A 13136-nucleotide genomic window follows, 5' to 3' on the forward strand; every position below is an offset into this window, starting at 1 on the left:
AGTTAGAGAAGGAGGTGGGTGGAAGAGAGCCACAGATCAGCACACCAGAAGAGAACAGGGAGTTAAAGAAGGAGGTGGGGTGGAAGAGAGCAGCAGAACAGCACGGAAGAAGGGAATAGGGAGGTAGAGAAGGAGGTGGGGTGGAAGAGAACAGCAGATCAGCACAAGAGTAGAGAACAGGGAGTTAAAGAAGGAGGTTGGTGGATGAGAGGAGCAGATCAGCACAGGAGAAGAACGCAAGAAGTTAAAGAAGGAGGCGGGGTGGAAGAGAACAGCAGTTCAGCACAGGAGAAGAGAACCGGGAGTTACAGAAGGAGACATTGGAAAAGAACAGCAGATCAGTACAGGAGAAGAGAACAGGGAGTTAGAGAAGAAGGCGGGGTGAAAGAGAACAGCAGATCAGCACCGGAGAAGAGAAAATGGAGTTAGAGAAGGAGGCAGATGGAAGAGAGCAAAAAGATCATCACAGCAGAAGGCAACAAGGAGTTAGAGAATGAGGCGGGGTGGAAGAAAAGAGCAGATCAGCACAGTAGACGAGAACAGGGAGTTAAATAAGGAAGCGTGTGGAAGAGAGTAGCAGATCAGCACAGGAGAAGAGAACAGGGAGTTAAAGAAGGAGGTGGGGTGGAAGACAGCAGCAGATCAGCACAGGAGAAGAGAACAGGGAGTTAAAGAAGGAGGCGGGTGGAAGACAACAGCAGATCAGCACAGGAGAAGAGAACAGGGAGTTAAAGAAGGAGGCAGGTGGAAGACAACAGCAGATCAGCACAGGAGAAGAAAACAGGGAGTTAGAGAAGGGGGGGGTTGAAGAGAGCAGCAGATCAGCACGGGAGAACAGAACAGGGAGTTAAATAAGGAGGCGGGTGGAAGAGAGTAGCAGATCAGCACAGAAGAAGAGAAGAGAACAGGGAGTTAAAGAAGAAGGTGGGGTGGAAGAGAGCAGCAGATCAGCACAGGAGATGAGAACAGGGAGATAAGGAAGGAAGCGGGTGGAAGAGAACAGCATATTAGCACAGAAGTAGAGAACAGGGAGTTAAGGAAGGAAGCGGGAGGAAGAGAACAGCATATTAGCACAGGAAAAGAGAACAGGGAGATAGAGAAGGAGGCGGGATGAAAGAGAACAGCAGATCAGCATGGGAGAAGAGAACAGTGAGTTAGAGAAGAAGCGGTGAAAAGGGAACAGCACCAGAGAAGAGAAAAGGGAGTTAGAGAAGGAGGCGGATGGAAGAGAGAAAAAAGATCATCACAGGAGAAGGCAACGAGGAGTTAGAGAATGAGGCGGGTGGAAGAGAAGAGCAGATCAGCACAGGAGAAGAGAACATGGAGTTAGAGAAGGGGGCGGGTTGAAGAGAGCAGCAGATCAGCACAGGAGATCAGAACAGGGAGTTAAAGAAGGAGGTGGGGTGGAAGAGAGCAGCATATGGCACAGGAGAAGAGAACAGGGAGTTAAAGAAGGAGGCGGTGTAAGACAACAGCAGATCAGCACAGGAGAAAAGAACAGGGAGTTAAAGAAGGAGGTGGGGTGCAAGAGAGCAGCAGATCAGCAAAGGTGAAGAGAACAGGGAGTTAAGGAAGGAAGCGGGTGGAAGAGAACAGCATATTAGCACAGGAGAAGAGAACAGGGAGTTAGAGAAGAAGGCGGGATGAAATAGAGCAGCAGATCAGCACAGGAGAAGAGAACAGGGAGTTAGAGAATGAGGCGGGAGGAAGAGAACAGCAGATCAGCATGGGAGAAGAGAACAGTGAGTTAGAGAAGGAGGCGGGTGAAAAGGGAACAGCAGATCAGCACAAGAGAAGGGGCAGGGAGTTTGAACAGCAGGCTGGGAGGGAGAGGGCTGCAGATTAGCAATTGTTGCCAATTTAGCTATGTCACTTAAAAGATTGGTTTACCCCTCTGCCATGATGTGCAGCCAGTAGTTTATTTTCCCGCCGGGTTGTGTCTTCCATCCTTCCGAGGTTGGTATTTGAAGTATGATTAAAAGCTGGTAATAGCAGTAAAGGCTATTTACAGCGCTTACAAGCTGCAAAAAAGTGGTAGGTTCAGCTTTAAAAGAAGTTAGTGGCGAAACCGTACAGACAGCAAATGTGTATTTGAAACATTTTTGCTATGTTGTGACCCATGCCTGTTGGTATAGGCAGGTATGAATTTGTTGACAGTTCAGTCCATAGGAGGGATGACATTCATTGTAGACACTAAAAGCAACAAGAGAGACGAACTGCCAGAAGCAACGAGGAGCCAGCACTCAGGAGGTGTGGGAGGGAGATACTACACGTGGATTCAAAGTGGGGGGGGAGGAAGCGTCGTGCAGTTCCTCTGAGTGCTAAATGTCAAATTCTGTGCGTGATGATTGCATTACACAGAGGCAAAATCACCCCTCACGCACAACAGGGCAAAGACAGGGGGTGGGAGGCAACCACAGGATGGTGGAATAGGTGGTAGCAACAAGGAGCTGACATACAGGGGAAAAGGTGGTGGTGGAAGAATACACCCATGTTGGTCGGTTGAAGTGAAACAAGGCGTCACTTTCCTGTAGGCATGGAGCAGTGACATATCACATACTAGAGTAGAGTCCCGGGTGGCTCAAGCCAGTTCTAAGCACCAAACTCTGTAAAATGTAAAATTGCATGGCATACCGGCTCGCCACACTCTTTGTCTGGTAGTTGGGACAACATTTTAAATGTAATTAAGTGACACTTTGCTTTGAAAAAAAAAGCTATGTGACTACAGCCAGCTTTGAAGGGGCAAGCAGCAATAAAAAGATGGGGGAAGGGTGGGCGTATGCGGAAGCAAGAACTGCCTAAAGGGGAGAAAGTATGGGGGAAACAAATCCCTTTTATCAATGTAGCTTCCAAGAAGCTGATAATGTGCAGGGCTAATGCTGTTGACACTGCAACGGAAAATGCCCTTTGATCTTGCGGACTGAACCACCCAAGCAAACAAAAGTTCCGACATGACGACCTTTTGGCTGCATGCCGCCTCCCCCTACTCCTCCCACCATTACAAACAAGCTCTCGGCATTGCATGGTGGGGGTGGTGGAGAGGCATTGGGAGGCGGGGGCAGGGGAGCGGCTTCCTTTAAAGTCTGATGCCGAGGCTCAGACAAATGGTGTGGGTGTGTGATGTGCGATGTGGCTGGCGATGTGCACTCGCCCACCTCACATGAACTGTACCTAATCCGCAGGTTGGGGAGACTTTTCGAAAGCCTTACTATAATCTCGGCCACCATCCCTACGGGATGGCTTAGACGAGACCTAAAATTGGCCATTGACCTCTTGGCCCCTTTAAAGCAATGCACTAGCTCAGCCAGGCATACTCAGACAGCATTGCTCTCTCCCAACCTCAAGGCAGCACAGGAGAAGAGAAGAGAACAGGGAGTCAGAGAAGGAGGTGAGGTGGAAGAGAGCAGCAGATCAGCACAGCAGAAGAGAACAGGGAGTTAAAGAAGGAGGTGGGGTGAAAGAGAGCAGCAGAACAGCACGGGAGAAGAGAACAGGGAGGTAGAGAAGGAGGTAGGGTGGAAGAGAACAGCAGATCAGCACAAGATGAGAGAACAGGGAGTTAAAGAAGATCAGCAGCAAATCAGCACAGGAGAAGAGAACAGGGAGGTAAAGAAGGAGGCGGTAGAAAAGAACAGCAGATCAGCACAGGAGTAGAGAAAAGGGAGTTAGAGAAGAAGGTGGGGTGAAAGAGAACAGCAGATCAGCACCGGAGAAGAGAAAAGGGAGTTAGAGAAGGAGGCGGATGGAAGAGAGCAAAAAGATCATCACAGGAGAAGGCAACAAGGAGATAGAGAATGAGGCGGGTGGAAGAGAAGAGCAGATCAGCACGGGAGAAGAGAACAGGGAGTTAGAGAAGGGGGCGGGTGGAAGAGAGCAGCAGATCAGCATGGTAGAACAGAACAGGGAGTTAAAGAAGGAGGCGGTGGAAGAGAGTAGCAGATCAGCACAGGAGAAGAGAAGAGAACAGGGAGTTAAAGGAGGAGGTAGGGTGGAAGAGAGCAGCAGATCAGCACAGGAAAAGAGAACAGGGAGTTAAAGAAGGAGGCGGGTGGAAGAGAACAGCAGATCAGCACAGGAGAAAAGAACGAAGTTAAAGAAGGAAGCAGGGTGGAAGAGAGCAGCAGATCAGCACAGGTGAAGAGAACATGGAGTTAAAGAAGGAGGTGGGCTGGAAGAAAGCAGCAGATCAGCACAAGAGAAGAGAACAAGGCATTAGGGAAGGAAGTGGGTGGAAGAGAACAGCATATTAGCACAGGAGAAGAGAACAGGGAGTTAGAGAAGGAGGCGGGGTGAAAGAGAACAGCAGATCAGCACAGTAGAAGAGAACAGGGAGTTAGAGAAGGAGGCGGATGGAAGATAGCAGAAAGATCATCACAGGAGAGGAGAACAGGGAGTTAGAGAATGAGGCAGGAGGAAGAGAACAGCAGATCAGCATGGGAGAAGAGAACAGGGAGTTAGAGAAGGAGGCGGGGTGGAAGAGGGCAGCAGATCAGCACAGGAGAAGAGAACAGGGAGTAAAAGATGGAGGTGGGGTGGAAGAGAGCAGCAGATCAGGACAGGAGAAGAGAACAGGGAGTTAAAGAAGGAGGTGGGTGGAAGAGAAAAGCAGATCTGCACAGGAGAAGAGAACAGTGAGTTAGAGAAGGAGGTGGGGTGGAAGAGAGTAGCATATCAGCACAGGAGAAGAGAACAGGGAGTTAAACAAGGAGGCGGTGCAAGAGAACAGCAGATCGGCAAAGGAGAAAAGAAGAGAGCAGGCAGCTAGAGAAGGAGGAGGTGGAAGAGAGCAGCAGATCAGTATGGGAGACGAGAAGAGAACAGGGAATTAGAGAAGGAGGCGGATGGAAGAGAACAGCAGATCGGCACAGGAGAAGAGAACAGGGAGTTAGAGAAAGAGGCGGGTGAAAGAGAACAGCAGATTAGCACAGGAGAAGAGAACAGGGAGTTAAAGAAGGAGGCGGGTGGAAGAGAGCAGCAGATCAGCTCAGCAAAAGAGAACAGGGAGTTAAAGAAGAAGGTGGGGTGGAAGAGAGCTGCACATCAGTACAGGAGAAGAGAAGAGAACAAGGAGTTAGAGAAAGAGGTGGGTGGAAGAGAGGAATAGATCAGCACAGCAGAAGAGAACAGGGAGTTAAAGAAGGAGGTGGGGTGGAATAGATCAGCAGATCAGCACAGGAGAAAAGAATAGAACAGGGAGTTAGAGAATTAGGTGAGGTGGAAGAGAGCAGCAGAAGTTAACAGGAAGTTAAAGAAGGAGGCGGATTGGAAGAGAGGAACAGATCAGCACAGGAGAAGAGAAGAGAACATCGAGTTAGAGAAGGGGGCGAGTGCAAGAGAACAGCAGATCAGCACAGGAGAAGAGAAGAGAACAGGGAGTTAGAGAAGGAGGTGGGTGGAAGAGAGCCACAGATCAGCACACCAGAAGAGAACAGGGAGTTAAAGAAGGAGGTGGGGTGGAAGAGAGCAGCAGAACAGCACGGAAGAAGGGAATAGGGAGGTAGAGAAGGAGGTGGGGTGGAAGAGAACAGCAGATCAGCACAAGAGTAGAGAACAGGGAGTTAAAGAAGGAGGTGGGTGGATGAGAGGAGCAGATCAGCACAGGAGAAGAAAGCAAGAAGTTAAAGAAGGAGGCGGGGTGGAAGAGAACAGCAGTTCAGCACAGGAGAAGAGAACCGGGAGTTACAGAAGGAGACGTTGGAAAAGAACAGCAGATCAGTACAGGAGAAGAGAACAGGGAGTTAGAGAAGAAGGCGGGGTGAAAGAGAACAGCAGATCAGCACCGGAGAAGAGAAAATGGAGTTAGAGAAGGAGGCAGATGGAAGAGAGCAAAAAGATCATCACAGCAGAAGGCAACAAGGAGTTAGAGAATGAGGCGGGGTGGAAGAGAAGAGCTGATCAGCACAGTAGAAGAGAACAGGGAGTTAAATAAGGAAGCGTGTGGAAGAGAGTAGCAGATCAGCACAGGAGAAGAGAACAGGGAGTTAAAGAAGGAGGTGGGGTGGAAGACAGCAGCAGATCAGCACAGGAGAAGAGAACAGGGAGTTAAAGAAGGAGGCGGGTGGAAGACAACAGCAGATCAGCACAGGAGAAGAGAACAGGGAGTTAAAGAAGGAGGTAGGTGGAAGACAACAGCAGATCAGCACAGGAGAAGAAAACAGGGAGTTAGAGAAGGGGGCGGGTTGAAGAGAGCAGCAGATCAGCACGGGAGAACAGAACAGGGAGTTAAATAAGGAGGCGGGTGGAAGAGAGTAGCAGATCAGCACAGAAGAAGAGAAGAGAACAGGGAGTTAAAGAAGAAGGTGGGGTGGAAGAGAGCAGCAGATCAGCACAGGAGATGAGAACAGGCAGATAAGGAAGGAAGCGGGTGGAAGAGAACAGCATATTAGCACAGGAGAAGAGAACAGGGAGTTAAGGAAGGAAGCGGGAGGAAGAGAACAGCATATTAGCACAGGAAAAGAGAACAGGGAGATAGAGAAGGAGGCGGGATGAAAAAGAACAGCAGATCAGCATGGGAGAAGAGAACAGTGAGTTAGAGAAGAAGCGGGTGAAAAGGGAACAGCACCAGAGAAGAGAAAAGGGAGTTAGAGAAGGAGGCGGAGAGAAGAGACAAAAAAGATCATCATAGGAGAAGGCAACGAGGAGTTAGAGAATGAGGCGGGGTGGAAGAGAAGAGCAGATCAGCACAGGAGAAGAGAAGAGAACAGCGAGTTAGAGAAGGGGGCGAGTGCAAGAGAACAGCAGATCAGCACAGGAGAAGAGAAGAGAACAGGGAGTTAGAGAAGGAGGTGGGTGGAAGAGAGCCACAGATCAGCACACCAGAAGAGAACAGGGAGTTAAAGAAGGAGGTGGGGTGGAAGAGAGCAGCAGAACAGCACGGAAGAAGGGAATAGGGAGGTAGAGAAGGAGGTGGGGTGGAAGAGAACAGCAGATCAGCACAAGAGTAGAGAACAGGGAGTTAAAGAAGGAGGTGGGTGGATGAGAGGAGCAGATCAGCACAGGAGAAGAAAGCAAGAAGTGAAAGAAGGAGGCGGGGTGGAAGAGAACAGCAGTTCAGCACAGGAGAAGGGAACCGGGAGTTACAGAAGGAGACGTTGGAAAAGAACAGCAGATCAGTACAGGAGAAGAGAACAGGGAGTTAGAGAAGAAGGCGGGGTGAAAGAGAACAGCAGATCAGCACCGGAGAAGAGAAAATGGAGTTAGAGAAGGAGGCAGATGGAAGAGAGCAAAAAGATCATCACAGCAGAAGGCAACAAGGAGTTAGAGAATGAGGCGGGGTGGAAGAGAAGAGCTGATCAGCACAGTAGAAGAGAACAGGGAGTTAAATAAGGAAGCGTGTGGAAGAGAGTAGCAGATCAGCACAGGAGAAGAGAACAGGGAGTTAAAGAAGGAGGTGGGGTGGAAGACAGCAGCAGATCAGCACAGGAGAAGAGAACAGGGAGTTAAAGAAGGAGGCGGGTGGAAGACAACAGCAGATCAGCACAGGAGAAGAGAACAGGGAGTTAAAGAAGGAGGTAGGTGGAAGACAACAGCAGATCAGCACAGGAGAAGAAAACAGGGAGTTAGAGAAGGGGGCGGGTTGAAGAGAGCAGCAGATCAGCACGGGAGAACAGAACAGGGAGTTAAATAAGGAGGCGGGTGGAAGAGAGTAGCAGATCAGCACAGAAGAAGAGAAGAGAACAGTGAGTTAAAGAAGAAGGTGGGGTGGAATAGAGCAGCAGATCAGCACAGGAGATGAGAACAGGCAGATAAGGAAGGAAGCGGGTGGAAGAGAACAGCATATTAGCACAGGAGAAGAGAACAGGGAGTTAAGGAAGGAAGCGGGAGGAAGAGAACAGCATATTAGCACAGGAAAAGAGAACAGGGAGATAGAGAAGGAGGCGGGATGAAAAAGAACAGCAGATCAGCATGGGAGAAGAGAACAGTGAGTTAGAGAAGAAGCGGGTGAAAAGGGAACAGCACCAGAGAAGAGAAAAGGGAGTTAGAGAAGGAGGCGGAGAGAAGAGACAAAAAAGATCATCATAGGAGAAGGCAACGAGGAGTTAGAGAATGAGGCGGGGTAGAAGAGAAGAGCAGATCAGCACAGGAGAAGAGAACATGGAGTTAGAGAAGGGGGCGGGTTGAAGAGAGCAGCAGATCAGCACAGGAGATCAGAACAGGGAGTTAAAGAAGGAGGTGGGGTGGAAGAGAGCATCATATCGCACAGGAGAAGAGAACAGGGAGTTAAAGAAGGAGGCGGTGGAAGACAACAGCAGATCAGCACAGGAGAAAAGAACAGGGAGTTAAAGAAGGAGGTGGGGTGGAAGAGAGCAGCAGATCAGCAAAGGAGAAGAGAACAGGGAGTTAAGGAAAGAAGCGGGTGGAAGAGAACAGCATATTAGCACAGGAGAAGAGAACAGGGAGTTAGAGAAGAAGGCGGGATGAAATAGAGCAGCAGATCAGCACAGGAGAAGAGAACAGGGAGTTAGAGAATGAGGCGGGAGGAAGAGAACAGCAGATCAGCATGGGAGAAGAGAACAGTGAGTTAGAGAAGGAGGCGGGTGAAAAGGGAACAGCAGATCAGCACAAGAGAAGGGGGCAGGGAGTTTGAACAGCAGGCTGGGAGGGAGAGGGCTGCAGATTAGCAATTGTTGCCAATTTAGCCATGTCACTTAAAAGATTGGTTTACCCCTCTGCCATGATGTGCAGCCAGTAGTTTGTTTTCCCGCCGGGCTGTGTCTTCCATCCTTCCGAGGTTGGTATTTGAAGTATGATTAAAAGCTGGTAATAGCAGTAAAGGCTATTTACAGCGCTTACAATCTGCAAAAAAGTGGTAGGTTCAGCTTTAAAAGAAGTTAGTGGCGAAACCGTACAGACAGCAAATGTGTATTTGAAACATTTTTGCTATGTTGTGACCCATGCCTGTTGGTATAGGCAGGTATGAATTTGTTGACAGTTCAGTCCATAGGAGGGATGACATTCATTGTAGACACTAAAAGCAACAAGAGAGACGAACTGCCAGAAGCAACGAGGAGCCAGCACTCAGGAGGTGTGGGAGGGAGATACTACACCTGGATTCAAAGTGGGGGGGGAGGAAGCGTCGTGCAGTTCCTCTGAGTGCTAAATGTCAAATTCTGTGCGTGATGATTGCATTACACAGAGGCAAAATCACCCCTCACGCACAACAGGGCAAAGACAGGGGGTGGGAGGCAACCACAGGAGGGTGGAATAGGTGGTAGCAACAAGGAGCTGACATACAGGGGAAAAGGTGGTGGTGGAAGAATACACCCATGTTGGTCGGTTAAAGTGAAACAAGGCGTCACTCTCCTGTAGGCATGGAGCAGTGACATATCACATACTAGAGTACAGTCCCGGGTGGCTCAAGCCAGTTCTAAGCACCAAACTCTGTAAAATGTAAAATTGCATGGCATACCGGCTCGCCACACTCTTTGTCTGGTAGTTGGGACAACATTTTAAATGTAATTAAGTGACACTTTGCTTTGAAAAAAAAAAGCTATGTGACTACAGCCAGCTTTGAAGGGGCAAGCAGCAATAAAAAGATGGGGGAAGGGTGGGTGTATGCGGAAGCAAGAACTGCCTAAAGGGGAGAAAGTATGGGGGAAACAAATCCATGTTATCAATGTAGCTTCCAAGAAGCTGATAATGTGCAGGGCTAATGCTGTTGACACTGCAACGGAAAATGCCCTTTGATCTTGTTGACTGAACCACCCAAGCAAACAAAAGTTCCGACATGACGACCTTTTGGCTGCATGCCGCCTCCCCCTACTCCTCCCACCATTACAAACAAGCTCTCGGCATTGCATGGTGGGGGTGGTGGAGAGGCATTGGGAGGCGGGGGCAGGGGAGCGGCTTCCTTTAAAGTCTGATGCCGAGGCTCAGACAAATGGTGTGGGTGTGTGATGTGCGATGTGGCTGGCGATGTGCACACGCCCACCTGACATGAACTGTACCTAATCCGCAGTTTGGGGAGACTTTTCGAAAGCCTTACTATAATCTCGGCCACCATCCCTACGGGATGGCTTAGACGAGACCTAAAATTGGCCATTGACCTCTTGGCCCCTTTAAAGCAATGCACTAGCTCAGCCAGGCATACTCAGACAGCATTGCTCTCTCCCAACCTCAAGGCAGAAAAGAGGTTTTACAAAAAAATGGAACAGCACTAGCGCCTTTACCACAATGCACTAGGTAAAGCAAACTACAAAACTGCTCTGACTAAATATCATAAAAATATAAAAAATGCCAGCAAAGCCCATATCGCACTGCAACTGAGTCTGGGAATGCCCCCAAAACTCTCTGTCAGATTCTCAAAACCTTAACTCATCCTAAGGCATGTAACAATCAGGAAGCTCCCTCTCAAGCTTTATGCGACAAAATAGCAACTCACTTCACAAAGAAACTCGATCTAATCTATGATAAAATTACCTCAGATGGAAGTTACCAACAGGATTCCATAGCTGACCACTCCCCCACCCTCTCTAACATGCAGAAGCTAGAATACTTCCCCATGCTCACACCCAATGCTGTAGAGTCCTTACTCAACACAGATATCATCCCGGCCAAGACCACCTCACTGCTGTCGAAACACTAGCTACCCCAATCTGCTCAATCCTTAATCTCTCACTGAGTAAATTTCAAATCCTTACTGAGTGGTAGGCAGCATAAATAATGCCCTTATGTAAGAACCTTAAGGGCCCTATGGACGATCTTTTCAATTATAGACCTATTTCACTGGTACCTCTCCTGATCAAAATATTAGAAAAACATATTAATAAACATCTATCTGACTTTGTCAAAGCCTCCAGTTGTCTTGATCCATCCCAATCAGGTTTTAGACCCAGGCATAGTACTGAGTCAGTACTGATTGCTGTCACTGAGAACATCGGACAGTCTCTAGACAACAGACAGGCAGTTCTACTGGTGCTGCTCGATCTGTCGGCAGCCTTCGACACTGCCTCACATCAAATTCTGCTCAGGAGACTTAGCGAAATTGGAATTCAAGGCATAGCTTTACAATGGATGTTGAGTTTCCTTTCAGATAAAACTCAGATTATTAATCTAGGCCCTTTCCGCTCTGAGACTGTGAAACTGACAAAAGGAGTACCCCAGGGATCCTGTCTCAGTCCCACTTTATTTAACATCTATGTTGCTCCCTGTGCATGATTACTCGCATTTGCTGATGCTACTCAGCTCCTACTCTCCTTTGATAAAAATAATCCCAATGCTCAGTCTATCTTCTCAGAAGGTATGAAGACCATTGCTCGCTGGATGAAGTATAATTTTCTCCAGCTCAATGTGGGAAAAAACTAAATTATGCTGTTTGGTGACGCATCTATGAGATGGTCACTGAGATGGTGGCAGCGGATCTGGGCTTCGAACCGGCCCCCAAGACTGTGGTCAAAAACCTAGGCGCCGCCTGGACCAGAAACTAATATTGAAGGAACATGCTTCAACCACCATCAGCATTTACTTCCATGTGCTAAGCCTCCTTCGAAGGGTATTTCCCTTTCTCCCTTTGGCCCATCGGGAAACCCTTATCCAGGCACTAGTGTTAAATTGCCTGGATTATTGTAGTGCTCTGCTGAATTCTGCTAACGAAACGTCCCTGAACAGATTGCAAGTGGTCCAAAATATCGCAGCTCGACAGATCTCCAATGCTCCCCCCTTTCCTCCTCTCTCCCACTCTTGCAGCAATTGCATGCTCTCCCAGTGCGGAAGCGGACCTGATTCAAGGTCTGTTGCAATGTGCACAAATCTTTGAACGGAAAAGGTCCCAATTATCTGGCAGAAAAATTTACAAAATATATGCCACTGAGGGCGCTACGCTCAGGGACCAAATCTCTACTCGTGGTTCCACGTTGTAAAAAATCTCGGCTGGGTGGTAAAGCCGTCTTCCATCTAGTTGCTACCTTTTGGAACCAATTACCTATCCATCTGCAGCATTGCTCTGGTCACTGTTCCATTTCGCAACACTTCAGTAAGTAATGTACATTATCAGCAACCTTTCTGCTGCCCCTACCAGAGTGTCACTTCTTACCCGGTGTTTTTATAATTGTTTTGCCCCAGTTTTGCGTTTTGCTGTCTTTGAACCTGCTCGAGTCTGCCTGCTCACTCCTCGCGCCCCAGATTCTTGAGCCTCCCTGCTCGTTCTGCAAGAGCCTGCTACCTGCTTGGAACCCCAGATTCTCTAGCCAGCTCCTTCTGCAGTGTGCACGCTGCTGGTCCTGACCTATGCTACACCGCAAACATTCCCACTGTGCAGCGTCCCAACACGGCCCCTAATTTTTGTCATCACAAAGTCGCAAAGAGGCCCAGATCTTCAGTTTCCACACTACTGGGACTCTGATCTGCTCGGCTGACGCGTTCGTCGTCAGCGCTGCATTTTCTCTGGAGCTTTACTTCAGCAGCTGAAATTCTTTCAAAGTGCTGTGCCACTACTCAAGTCTCCTACAACAAATTCTGCCTCATAGGAAGGTCTTCTGGTTTACAAACATTAGAAGGACAACTGAATGCTCTGCACGCACTGACTGCAACAATAGAGAAATAAGACTATCGATTCAGTAGTCGATTGCTAGCTGTCTTGAAATTATTGGTTTTCTATTTTGAAAACATCCCTTTGATGGAGTTTAAGTACCCCATCGAGTACCAGTGTTATTTACCTTTGGTTTTCTAGATCATTCATTCATCCCTCGTTTAGTTTTATTTTGCTTTCTCGGTTCTTCATATTTCCTTTCATTGTTTTCTTTCCTTTTCTGCAGTATGTATTGTCTTTCTCGGTTGTTGGTGGAGTCATGTAAACATTTCTCCTCCTCTGTTTTTAATGACACCAAGTGACCCTCTTTTTCCATCGGCAAAATGGAAGAAAGACTTTTTGAACTATGAATAAATTTGTGGAACACATTTGTCCCTAGAAAAAAATATCTTTCTTATTACATTGTCTAGGAGCTTTGGGGCAAGAATGTTTAGAATTGTTACTTCATATTGCTACTGATGGTGATGCCTTTTAAATGAATTTGAGTCCATAATTAAGAAAGTGGACAATCATTGTGTGCACAAAGTTTCCTTCATGCTGCAAAGATGTTATGTTGGTAAGCGTAAACAGGGAGATGATGAGTCTGTGGAAGATTTTGTTGCAGCTCTCC

Source organism: Lissotriton vulgaris, unplaced genomic scaffold (assembly GCF_964263255.1).
Source record: "Lissotriton vulgaris unplaced genomic scaffold, aLisVul1.2 SCAFFOLD_4030, whole genome shotgun sequence".
Lineage (NCBI taxonomy): Eukaryota > Metazoa > Chordata > Amphibia > Caudata > Salamandridae > Lissotriton > Lissotriton vulgaris.